The 13,786-nt window shown below is 36.3% G+C and overlaps 1 protein-coding gene across 1 annotated transcript in view; it reads right to left on the minus strand.

The window, feature by feature from the left end:
• Positions 1 to 12,934, minus strand: part of LOC119548622 (dual 3',5'-cyclic-AMP and -GMP phosphodiesterase 11) — a 66,182-nt gene extending 53,248 nt beyond the window's left edge. Inside the window, exon 1 of the mRNA XM_037855994.1 lies at positions 12,801 to 12,934. The gene's annotated coding sequence lies outside the window, so the exon portion shown is untranslated. The remainder of the gene's footprint in view (positions 1 to 12,800) is intronic.
• Positions 12,935 to 13,786: the final 852 nt, after the last annotated feature.

Below are 13,786 nucleotides of genomic sequence, written 5' to 3' on the forward strand. Positions count from 1 at the left end.
AACAGCTGCAGCTGCCTTCCCCGGGCGGAAAATTCAATAAAGCCGTCGACCACATACGGGAAAGGGGGCGGAATAGGCGTGGTTATGCCAAATTAATTCTATCAGCAAGATGGAAACGCCCACACACACACAGACACACAACAGCCATGGCTCACATGGAAAATAATTTCAATTAGACCAACTTGGGCGAGTTTCTGGGCCCTGGCTAATTAAGCGACTGAAAACCTTCAGCACATGGAGCATCATTAGAGCGGCAAGTGCTAATTGCAAGGCGTTCGTTGATTTAACTGAAAGCCTGTTTGATTTCGATTACCAAGACGCCGACAATTAAATTATGCTCAGTGGTGGGACGTGCGTTTTCCCATGGCACGGCCCGCATAAGTAGACTATGGGAAACTCTGAGAAACTCGGAGAGGAAAAGCCCTCAGCACTGTGTTATTAAGTGGCATTAGCAGGCACTCAACCATAGCTTAATTAAGGCTTGTATTGTGTTCAATTTGGTTGGTAAAATGCCTACGACATAACGTCTATGAAATTTCAATTGTATTATTTTGATTCACAGAGCTTTACAATTAATTATAGTCTAATATTAAGAGTCCTTATGTAGTAATATTATAACATTAGCTATGTAACTGCAAAGTGAATAATTTTAATAATTAGAAGTGAGATAGTAAGAAAAATAAGTTCTTAAATATTTATTTTTTTTAAATACTGACTGGTTACAAATTTGTTATGGTTTTATAAATCAATTTGTTTACCAATGAAGTTTCACTGGAAATGGAATTTTAACTAAGAGGTATTACATACAAAAATACATATTAAAATGTGTTAATATAGTACTCTATAAAGTTATAACAAGTCTACACGGAATTTTCACTTAGTGAAATAAATTCCCCGTCAGGAGAATTTTCAATTTCCGAGAATGAAATATGAAAATGCTGCTGAATCATTGCAAAACCAATTTGAAGAGTCCACATTTCTGGATGGATACCTCCGGCAAACAGCTTGCTATCGCTCACCCACACCCATGACCTTCAGTGTTTGCCATCCAATGAGTTTTTCATATGAGCAGTTCCCTCGCAACGAACCCATAAAAGCAAATGGAAATGGGGGGATTCCGACCACCCCCTGAATCCCCATCGCCGGAGCTTAATGCGCTATTAACCAACTTTAGTCGGACCACGTTGTTTGCCGTCTATTGCAGGGCGGGCAACCCAATGCGGTTATTTGTTATGCTACAAATTAGCCTGGTCAATTAGCGTGAAGCTGATTCAATTTCAGCTTGGTCCCTCGGGCCCAGAACTTTGCTTTTATGGTCCGCACTTTTAATTCAATTTTCATAGCGTGTATATGGATTTATATAGAGATAATAAGCTGCCGCCAGCTAAAATCCACTAAATGAATTTCATAATAGAATTGAAAACAAAGGGAATTGCACTGAAAGGGTTCTCTTAATTCAATTGTTGTCCATTTAATCCTTTACTGAAAGTTTCCATTGTTTGTACAACTGATGTGATTTTTCCTGACATTTCAATTCGATTATGTGAACAATTGCTTTACGAAAATTTTAAAATCCCTTACTTAAATAGTTGATTGCATTTGTCGGCATGAAAATACATTTTGAATTCAATTGTCAACATTTGATTTAATTTATTTCCCTCTGGGTTCTTTTCTGACTTTTGAAAATCAAAACCAGTTAAGTGTATCAATAATTCTTTACAAAGAATACAATAAAAAGGGAGCATAAATTCTCATTAAAAGTTATAATATTACAGCCATTCCATCTTCCGCTCTTTTTCTCTGTGCCATACTTGATTCCATCTTTTTTTTGGCCGCTTGACAACAGTGAACATGGAAAAACTTTTATGGCCAAAACCGAATGAGAGCGTTGGCTGTAACCCAGGACAACAGACGAGGACAAATGACAGGACATTCGATAGCCTGGCTGAAAAGTCAGAGGTTCATAAATCACTGTAGAGCAGTGTAGCCAGCGGAAATTTGGCCAGAAGGATTTGCAATGCGTTGACCGAAAAGTTGCATAATTCTGTAATTTCGAATCGATAACCCAAGGGAACAACAAGTTTTTCAAGAACAATATGATAATATAAAACTTTGGTAAAGTTCAGTGAACGTTAAATTGCCAAATAAAATCAAATGAGTCATTGGAAAAAGTTTTGCTTCTTAAACTAAGGAAAAACTTAAGAAATTTTGATTTTTTTAGTGTCAGTGAATCTTTAAGTGGGTGGCAATTCACATTTTCTGTTGTAAAATGCTAATAAAAGTTAGGACTTTTTGTAAATTTTACGCAATATATTAATAATATTTCTAAAAACGAGAACCATCAATTTAATACCTAATCCACTTAAACAAAACACGCAAAAACATTTCCAATTCAATAAATACTCGTCGATTAAGCCATAGGAGCGGTTTTTATGGATTGAATGCGATGGATCCATTCAATTTCATAAGCGATAACAATTCACTGGCGGACATGCAAATGACAGGGTTCAATAACTCAAATGGAAAGCCTTGACCAATAAACCCAATGTTTTCCCCTCAGTCACGAAGCTTTTGAATTAATTGATCAGCCAAGCGGGCAGCTCAATAAACAAATTGCCACGGAAAAATGTGGAGTACAAGAAAGATGTTCATAAATTGTATACCCCTGGCGGTCAGCAGGGTTTCCATTTTCCTTTTATTTTTGATAAGGGGCCAAGTAAAAAGTTAAGTTCGTGGACCCACCAGTTCCCTGTTGCATTCGATTTATTCGATCTCGCATTGGCAATCGAAACTTCCACTCAATTTATCTCGCAGCCAACTTGGCAGCAACTTGTTCCTTTGTGGTTTTAAGTAGCCACTGGAAAATTGGCCACGACTTGCGGAAAAGTCCGAGAAAAGTGGTCAGGCAAGGGAAAACTTTTTATGTTCAAATTGAATTAAGCTGTAGGAAATTGGAAGCGAAGCTATCGATTAGTTGGCTGGAATGTTAAGTACTCTTGGGTTTGGGTTTCCGAATATATTAAAACGGAAAGTCTTGAAAAAATTATGTAAACACGCTTGTTTATAGCCTAGTCATTCCGAGAAAAATCATTTTTGTCAAAGAAATGTTAAAAAGAAAACCAATTTCGACATAACTCCAAGTAATTTGGGTACAAACGTATTTTAGATACTTTTTTAAAGCAGTCCTTAAAACAAAATCAGTTGGCTAGCCAATCAATCACTACAGTTTCAGTGTCAAACTTGGCCCAATATGACCCGACCTTAACCTGAACTGACATGGAAAATCACTTACCAGTCGCTTTCCCGGAAAAAAAGAGAGAGCAAAAAGGTCCAGGTTAATTTATTGATGATGGCGCGGCTCCCGAGAATATTTACCCGCAGAGCCCATAAATTTGTGGCCAGGCAACAAATCATCTTCATTATTCTCTACCGCAGCCTCAAGCTCATTATCACCGTCATCAGTGACTTGATTATCAGGTTAGAAAACAGGTGAGTGGAGCTCAGTGGGTATCACATTATCCTGGCATCATTGGCCCATGAAAATGCCTGATAAATGTAGGTTATTTTTTCCTCTTCCACTGATTTTTGCCCCATGTGCAACCAACTTAATCGCAAACATATTGAACAGGCCAATGTGTGTATTCTAGATGAAAGGGAACTGAAGTGGAGGCACGAGGCGCTTATCAATATATTACCAGTCCTGCGGCAGGCACAGGAAAAAATAGGTAAACATTATTATGTAAATGCTGTGTGGATAAAAAGTCATGACTATGCGTATAAATCACAAAAGCCGAATCAAGGAACAAGGCGTACCACAAATAAAAACGATGAAAAATATGCCATGGCCAACATATGTGGAGTGTTCATTTGGCTGAGAATAATAATCATAAATATGGCAAATCCAAACATAAAGCGGTATAAATTAAAAAATATTAATAAAGCGTTAAGTCAGTGCAGTTTAATGCAGCGAATAACAAAAAGCGTATATACGAAACCATTTAGTGGTAAAAAATTTTAAATAATACGGTAGAAATGTTAACCATGTTTAGTCTTACAACAAAGAAACGTAATTTTAATCTTATTTTCACAAGCATATTTCCCATCCGCTTAAGAAGTACTTAGATCTTCAGTTCATTATAAGCTTTCACCAGCTCTCCCTTTATAAACCCTATAAATTCCACCCAACAACACGCACCCGCCAAGTCCCCGAAAATCCTGAATACCCAAGAATATTTTTTTTTATCAGCGCGGAAGTGCTCACAAAAAACTGAGAGGAATAAACGCAATTCATTTTCCCCAACCTCCAAATGGATTTCCCATGCAAATGGCCGAGTGAACCGGCAATATTTAAGCTTGGCCAGGAAAAAATGTGTGAAGAACAAAAGGGAATGGCGAAGAAAAAATGGTCCAAAAGTCACGTTAATTTTTAGCACTTGAAAAGCACTGTAAGGAAAGACAGCCAGAGGAAAACATTTCGCACGTCATTTTTAGCCAAGAAAATTTGTAATGCAAAGTTGTCCAAAACAGTGTTAAAATAACTTAAAGCAAGGCGGGGGAGCTGGAAAAAGGGCAACCACAAAATGAAATTCAAATAAATAAATTCACACACGCGCCGGCAAAACGCAGTAGGGGATAAGTATTGTAAATTTTGGGCAAAAGGCAAAACAATTTCATTTGTGTCAAGTGGTGGGGGGGTATGTGGTTAAATGGGGAGAACAGATACTGCCTGTGTCAGCTACAAACACATCAATGAAATTGAAATTCGCCAGAAGCAATCATGTCGGGATAAATTTGTAATACCTACAAATTGTGGGTGAAAAGTGTAAAGGAAAAATCTTGCAAAGGTACAACTAGTGAAACATTTAAGATCAGGATCCGAAAAATAATGATATTTTTATTCGATATAATAAAACTCAAGGAAAAACGGATAACTAAAAAAATATGTCTTATATTTTAAGCGAAAAAAAAAAGTAAAACTAAAAGAATAACTTGTTCTTTCCAACTTGAATTTACATTACATATTAGAATATAATTGTTACGGTATGACTTTTAAAATAAAACTCATTACCTTTACAGTCCCTGTTTAAAAATCATGACTTAAATATTTAAGCATCCCAAAAATCCTAAAATCATTTTATTGGAAATTATTGTATTATATAACACAGTAATTATCTATATTTTTGATTCACTATCAAGGTTGACCAGCCTTCCAACTGCATAACAAATATCTTATCAAGAATTAAATTAATATGAAAAGGTAATAATCGATAGATAATAGCTAAATACAATTATCAACGAGGGATAACAAGGGTTATCTGTAAAACTAATTGATGATAAGCCACTTTAGCATTTCACCAGCATTTAATCAAATTAAATCAAAGGTCAATGCTATTCAAAATAAATGGGTCATATGGCTTAATAATATGAGTATTATATATATCATATATTGAAATCCCATTAGGTAAGTAACAAAAGTTAATTTTATAGATGGTTGGCAGAGCTTTGTCAATACAATCTTTTGTGAGTAACTTTACCTACATATTTGCTTGGATTGGTTTGATTTTCCCCAACATATACCTTTATTTGTCAACTTTCCCCTCTGCCTTCGAGAACATAGTTTTTCCTCATCGAAGGCAAAGCAAACTACAAATAGAGGACAAAGCAAAGGAATGCCTTATTTGGCTTTGGGCCAGATGTCAAGGATATCAATGGATGTATGTACCTTCATCCCGGTCTGAGTAATCTCGTGTGTGGCATTTGTAAACAGGTCTTGGAGCTCCGCTCTTCCACTTTAAGGATACGTTTCTTCGATTGTCTCCGGAATTTTTCTTGTCGATTTCAGCCATCCAGGCAGCCACCCACTTTTTATGCCCTGCAGCGCGTGTGGGCCATTTTGATTTTAACACAAAATTATACGCCATAAAAGTGACGGCTTAAAAGGATTGTGGGCATAATTTACAAGTAATCCCAAAGGATTTGATGTGGAAGTTCTTTGGCAAAAAGTTTTCAGCGTTCTGGTGCGTGAAATCATCATTTTTAGCTGCCGGGGACTCAGCTTCTCTTTGAGCAGCGGCCTAATTGTTGGTGAAAACTTTCGAGCTGCGCATTAAAAAGCAATTAGCATTAAAAATACAGCATATTTTATGGAAACCAGTCGCGGCTAATTACAATTCTCATTTGAGAGTGTGTGTCTCTTGAAGCAGCATTGGCAAACTTTGGATAATGTCAAAAAGTTGTCTAATGACAAATAAAAGGCAGCAAATGTGTAAGCCTAAGAACACCACTTTCCCCAGTTGTTTTTATTCTTATGAGTTCTACTTACTTCTCAGCTTTATTTTACCGCATTTATCATTTGTCTAATTGCAGTTTGAATGCCTGAAAATGGGGTATCCCATTAAAGTTCATTCTACTTTCCAGCTTGAAGAGATAATGAAACTTCCCCTTAATTCAGCAGTTTTTCCCATCATATTTTTGGCAGCCAGCTGAAATCCCAAACAGCTTTGATAAAATTCCAACCCTTTTTCAAAAGATAAATGAGCCCCCATCATGTAGGTTGTCACCTAAAAGTGTGTGCAACGCATAAAGTTAAATTATGCATCAAAATGAACAAAATTCCACAGGCTGTTCTTAAGTTTGTATCCCGACACAATGATTAATTATAATGGCCAGCACCTTGGCATCACGGAAAAAGGAAATGTTATACACCCACACTCTCCCACTCAATATTATGAATGGGTTGGTGAGTGAGTATTGAAGCACTGAAAAAAAACAAAATTCCTTGATGTATTTTTAAAATTATAATTTATTTATTTTATTAATTTATGTTCTGCATGACGAAACTGGTAACTCTTAAAATAATAATGTTAGTGAATATTATTTATAATTATATGCTGTAGTGCATAAAAAGAAAAGAGTATTAAATGGGATATTAATATATATTAATACTTTTAAATATTATTTTTTTATTTTCCTAATGCAACATTTTGTTGGGATAACTAATTCAGTTTTATATACTTTTTTTTATATTTTATTATTTTTCTCTCTGTGTATGGGGATGCGTGTACTTTTATAGCTTGGTTCAGCGTTTAACGTCCGTAAGGACGAACAAATAAACCAAGAGTCATGGAAAAATAACGCAGAAAAACAACAGAAACGTAAAAGTAAAGTGCCAGGAAGTGGAAGAACTAAAGAAAAGATTAGACCAACTAATTGGTGGAAGTGATTTTTTATCGACCTTCCAAATCAAGGTTGCCAATGAGGGTAAATAAAGAGAACAATGAAGAAACAGATATCGAATCGACCTCCAAAATATTGTGTGGGTTTCCTTTCAGGCAGTCCCGAGTGTCCTTGCGAGTTCAATGGCTGCGATGACGTGTCAGCAGATGCATGAAATATGAGGTGCAGCAATAGTTGTCGGATGGCCAGCACCAACTATGATTAATGCAGCACATGGCAGCAGTTGAAAATGCCACTGACAATGGAATTCCCACTCCCTTCTGGCACTCAACACTCGACAATTGCATTTCACACCAGTCCATTCCATTCGGACTGTTTCCGTTCGCCACTCGCATCTCAGTATGCAAATCAAACAGAATCTTCGCATATTTCATGTTCTATCAACTAAGCCACATTCTGCCCAAGACACGTACCAAGACAGGGGGAAAAACCCAAGGAGCTGTCCTGGACATACTGCCGGTGGTCACAATAAATCAGTGTTTAATGTAATGAACTTAATGTGATACATTGAACACTTGACTGGACAGGCTAAAGCCAAGACTCTTCAAGTTGAATAATCAAATTACTGGATAAAGGCAGAATATATAAGTTGAACTTAGTTAAAAGATGTTTAAATGTACATTTATTTACTTGATTGGGTGATTGTAAAATAAGTTACAGGAATTTAATTGAGTTTAAATAAATATTTAAAAAATTAAGTTTTTGAAGCATACAGATTTCGATTACGTCTAGAAACACCAGTTTCCAATCTATTAATATTTTATTACAAAACTGAATTAAAAACAACTTATTTATTTACCTACATTAAAATATTACAAGTGAAACCAGGTTGTAAAGATTTAAATATGCTACAAAAATATTTGTCAGTAAACTGGCATTTGATATTGCAAATAAAAACATATACAGAAACTGAAATCAAATTGTCACTTATATGAGCACGCGAATTGCTTTTATAGAACTTCCTGTAAATTCAGCTTTTTGCCAACTTTTTAAACCGCTTTTCCAGTCAAGTAAACGTGCCACGTTCGACTTGTGTGTTCAAAACAGTTGCCACCTGTCACTTTTCCCTGAGTGAAGTGGCGGGAAAACAGCCACTAAATGCAACTTCAGAAAAGAGATGAGTGCCCAGGATTGTCAAGGCTCCGAGAGCCCTTTGCCAAACAATCGTTGGCCAGGGATTGTGAGGAAATGCGCCACTAGAGCGCTATTAAAATAAAACGTGCTCAAAGCGCCGAGCCTGACAACTCCTGCCAATCGAACAGGAGCCGGATCCAAGGATCCAAGGATCTCAAGACGCGGCCATTGTACGCACTCGAAAGTCAAAACCAGTGGCAAAAAAGAGTCGCGACAACAATGGCGGGAATAAGGAAAAACCAAGGCAAACAGTCAACAGACATGGTGGGGGTAAAAGAAAAAGTAAGGAATGCCAGCTACACAGGCAAAACAAATTGGTAATCAATAAAAATGATAACCAATCAATACAGATCATTACGGCTATAAACTAAATGATGTATCCAGCTATTCTCTATTAGATTGCTTGAATTTATGATTGATGAAATATAAATAATTTTGAAAAAAAAAATTTTACAGTTTAGTTAAAAATATTTAACTAAAAAAATGTATCAATTTAGAAATTTCAAGAGTTAGAGATTAACACAAACAAATTATACTTACACCCACTTTTAAGTGCAATGCCTACAGTTATTTCGAATACCTTTATTATAATTGAAATTATTTCAATACCTATAACAAGAAAAAAGCTAATAATAATACAATGTTTCTGCCTCTAAGTGTATAATTTGTAACAAAGCGAGCATAGAAATGGAATATTATAAAGCCACGTGTAGCTCGATTCTAGTGTTCAAATCACGTAGCAGACATTTTCGTTGAAGGTTGCGTATACGCCGCATGGCACAAGAGCATACAACAGCACGCTTATTAAGCGAACGGAGTGTTTGAAGAAGGGATCCTGTTTGAGCCTGGAGACCTAGCGAGTGTAACCATGATTCAGCTAATGCTAGCTAATGCCTTTTTAAGCGTCAGTCGGGGTTTTTCCATTTTCGATTTCAGCGACAGAATGCGGTAAACAATTTTTCCTATTCTCGATGCCCTTCTTGTTGCGATGCAAATCATTAACGCTGAGCGCTCAATTAGCTAATTATGCATGCCAAGTGATGCCACGTGGAGAATCGTGAGGGGCGTTTCCCAAGTGGGCGTGGCCATGGCGATGAATTACCAGGAAAATGCTGCTGATGACTTGCAGGATGAATGAGAGCTGGCTCATTAACTCGCAAAAGAAACCAAAAAATAAGTCACAAAGTATATTTTCTGTGTCTTGTTGGTTGCCATAAAAACGAGTTGATTATGGACTTTGTAAAACGCATTAAAATGCATTTGGGTAAAAAATGGCAGTATTTTACTGTTCACTTTATAGTCGGGACTTAACGTGCACTAGTGATTAAGTAAATATTAGAAATCATTCAGTTAAAATTATGTTATGCATCTAATGTTACACAGATCAACTGTATATTCTTTTTTTTTGTTACTTTGGGTTATCCAGAACATACTTATTTATTTTTAACTTATTTTTTATTTACAAATAAATCTTCAAAAAAGATATTTAATGTGCTACAGAGGACTGTCGGTTGTTATTCTGCCATCCCTGACTCTAAAATTGGTTAAAAACAAATAAAACTCATATATATTTTTTGAAAAAATTTCGTTCTTACCTTAAGAATATCTTAATTTAATATAACTTTTAAGTAAAAAAGCAACTTCAGTTAAGTGGTTTTTGTTTTTATAATGAGAACATTTTGGTCTAAAGTAGATTTTTAGAGAACATTTTAAAACTAAAAAAATATATTTTCAAAAACATTTTTAACTTAGACGAGAACGTCAAAATTCTCTATGTGCAGTCTCGGAAAAACTATTTAGGCCAGCAAAATATTATAGTCGTGTAAGCACTTTATTCATTAAATGCTCCTGTCATTCAAAATATAACTCATTAACATGGTAACACACCACCATGGTTTCAGTTCCCTTAACCTATCTCAAAGTGTTCACGATTAATAAGTCATGTGATACATTACGTTGTCCCTCTTTTCTCCACCCCCTGGCATTTACTTTATCTAAGGGGCAAAAGTAAATTGTCATATATCATAAATGAGCAGAGCCATGTTGACTTATTAAGTGCCAGCCAAGGCAGCTTTCTCATCATCCACGGTAGCGTATCCCCGAGTCCCGTGCCTTCCCCATGCTAGCCTGATTCTGCCCTGCATGTCCTTTGTCAAGCTGTCACTGAATGCCTGCGTTTTTGTTGGTTTTGTGACCCTGCGGGTTGTCGTTCTCACACATGTATGCAAATGAAAAAAGAAAGCAGCCAAAGTGGCTTCTGACTCTTTTCCTTGGTGGATGGGTTGTGTGTGGGCTGTGCCGTAGAATCGCCTGGCTGAGGAGCTCGTGGCCATCCATCATGTGTCCCTTGGCAAACGATGCATTCAATTTGTCATTTCTGCCGCGGCCACGTAAGGTAATGCACCTACAAAGGGCAATGGCTCTTAATAAGAACTTTGTTGATTACCCCATGACTACCCTTTCAAGATCATATATAAGAAATCCAGATCATTACCAAGAAACATCGATGCAGTCTAGTTCTTGTAGCAAACCACCAAAATAAATGTTAGTCAGTGCAAATGAAAATAAAATTGAATTAATTTTAATACATACGCTATTTATTTGCAGTGAAAATGTTAATAGCAACCACCTGAATAATAATTAAATATTAACAAATAAACCTTTATGCACTCCTGTTATGTTATTTTTTCGAGTCTACGCCTTACAGTCATTAAATTGTTAAAATATTCAACATATTTAAAGTTTGCAGAATTAAATTGTGACATTATAGTAGTAAAATAAAACATATATCACCTAAATTGTTTAGCCGCAGCTTGAGATATATTTAAAAACTCGGAGATACCAAAACAAATTTTCGTTAAAAAACCTTTTTTAAAAAAATATTTTTGGTTTCTTTTTAATGATCTAGGGGTCCAACTCTACCAAGAACTACCATCATCCTTCTGGGATTATTTTTAAAAGATTATTTTGTAAACTAGTATATTTAATAGTATTAAAGCAACCTTTGTACACTCCTATTATTATAAGCAGATATAAAAACCTTCTTACAATTATATTTTATAAGGTCCATATAGACCCCACAACTTATAGGGTAGAAAATGACTAACTTAGTACTAAGCCATCACACTAATTTAATGCTGACGCCTGAACTTGTTTACATCGCTTTCAATTTTTAGCCTCTGAGAACGTGGGATGCTGGGCAATGACGTCGATTCCGCCAACACAGGTTGAAGGCAACCATTTGAAATTTATTTCACTCTTTACCCATTTTTCCCTGTCTTCCGTTTTTTCCGGAAATGTTGACACATTTTCTCCCCATGTGCTCTGTTGTATGCTAGACTTTTTATGGCTGCGACATTGATTGGCGTACAAATCAAAAGTTGAGGACTGCAACTGAAGTGGCAAAACGCTTTGGGATATGCAAATGGAAATGTGTAATTGTGCATATATGCATATTGAGGGTGCATTTCATCATAAGCTGCCATTTCAGAGCATTGGGAAAATTGAAATTAAATTTTGCCGGAAGTAGATGAAACTGCGACGCCATCGGTTGAGTCAGTGGAAAAGTGGGGGAAACTCCGGGGGAAATCGTTGCCCTGCGAACGAGCAACTAATTGACAAACGCCACTGAGTGTGTGTGACTAAGGACGCAGGCCCTTGGGCCCGGAAAATCAGGTTACACGAGTGGAAAACCCAACGCTTTTCAAATGCGCGATGTTGTCGTCGGAATTGCCTTCTAATTAGGGTTTATTGTTTCTCATTGCGCAAAAGGTGTGGGCTAATTGTGATTATCGTTGGGCTTGTGCGGGTGTTAAAGGAAGCTGTCTAACGAACATATATTTAAAGATACGGGAAATGACTTTAGAGAACAAGGGATCAGTTACTTTAACGCACCCATTAGTATAGAAATTTTTGGAATTGTATTATTATAATTAAAAAAGTACCTAAAAATATGACATAATTATTTTTACCATCTTTGTATACTATTTTTAAAATTATTTAACAGAAGGTATGAAAAGTCCAGAAGTCAATATTGAGAACTTAATCATTATTTATTTTTCAGAAAATAAAATTTAAAAACACTTTTATATCTTGATGTTACATGTTAAACTAAATGAGTCATTTCATTTGTTGGAGTATGTATCAAAAAAGCCAGAAAGATCTATAAAAATTTGAAACACAACGGTTTAAAATATTATAAAATTGATTGTTTGTTAATTAACATTTGAAGAAAGTTTAAAAATAATTATAAGCCTTCAGTATGCCAACCTATTAACCTAGAAAAAAGATACAATTTTTAGAATTCCACTTTTGAGGCCATATATACCCTTTTTAGCTCATTATTCCTTAAGATAAAGTCAGTGGACCAAAATCAAGGACATTTTATTCTGGGTGTAGGTGGGAAATTAACTGTAAGTATTTTAACTCACCTTATTAGGGTTTTTCGGATTTTTGAGCGCTTCCCTTTCGCGTTTCCTTTTGCCACACTTTAAGCCACTCGAAATTCCGTTCTAGTTTATCTAATTTTTTTTATTGAGCTCCGGACACAATCAAAACGAAGGTCCTTGAAGGGAGAGCAGCAATTGAGGCGTAATTACTTGCTACGGCGCATTTCCTTGGCCGTGTGGCGTCGCTGGTCAAATGGCCAGAACCAGGACCAGGACCAGAATCAGAACCAGAACCGAATCCGAGCCGGATGGAAAAGGTCCGGACGGAATCGGAGTGGAAATGGGGATGACACCGACGTAACTTGGCACTGGGTCAGTGGCGCAGCATGGGATTTGGCATTGTTATTGCTGTTGCCGCCGTGATTGGTGTCCTGTCTGTGGGTCTGAGCCAAGTAATCAGAATAATTACATGGCCCTAATGGCGACGAGGAAGCGGATCTGGCAAGGAATGCAGAGCTTCATCTCATTTCACAGTTGGCAAGGGATTGGCTGGGGAATATTGGACTGCTACGAAAAATGAGTATGCAATTGGAACAAATGTTCGACCTTTAATAATATTTACTCTGTATTGCTTATCGCTATTTCTTCTTCATACATTTTTATTATATCCGTGAAATGTGGTAAAATAATATTTTTATAAGAAACCTACACTGTAATGTATTGGGTTTCACAAATTACAAAACATCAATGTTCTTAAATATAATACCTTACTTTAATTTATGTAAGGAAAATCGAATGAAATTCGAGATGCCATAAGAAGGTTCAAGGACACAGGCTTTTATTTTCTTTGATTTTATTTGTGTGTTTTCGTAAGCAGATCCCACAGATCCATGACAAATATTCAGTGTTTTTCCTATACACCCCCTTTCCCACCAAATAATAACCTTACTTTTTGATTAGTTTTTGTTGCACACTTGTCCAACCGAAATAAAATTAAACAACAACGAAATCATAACAACCGCAGGCGG

The sequence above is a fragment of the Drosophila subpulchrella genome, chromosome 2L (assembly GCF_014743375.2).
Source record: "Drosophila subpulchrella strain 33 F10 #4 breed RU33 chromosome 2L, RU_Dsub_v1.1 Primary Assembly, whole genome shotgun sequence".
Taxonomy (NCBI): Eukaryota; Metazoa; Arthropoda; class Insecta; order Diptera; family Drosophilidae; genus Drosophila; species Drosophila subpulchrella.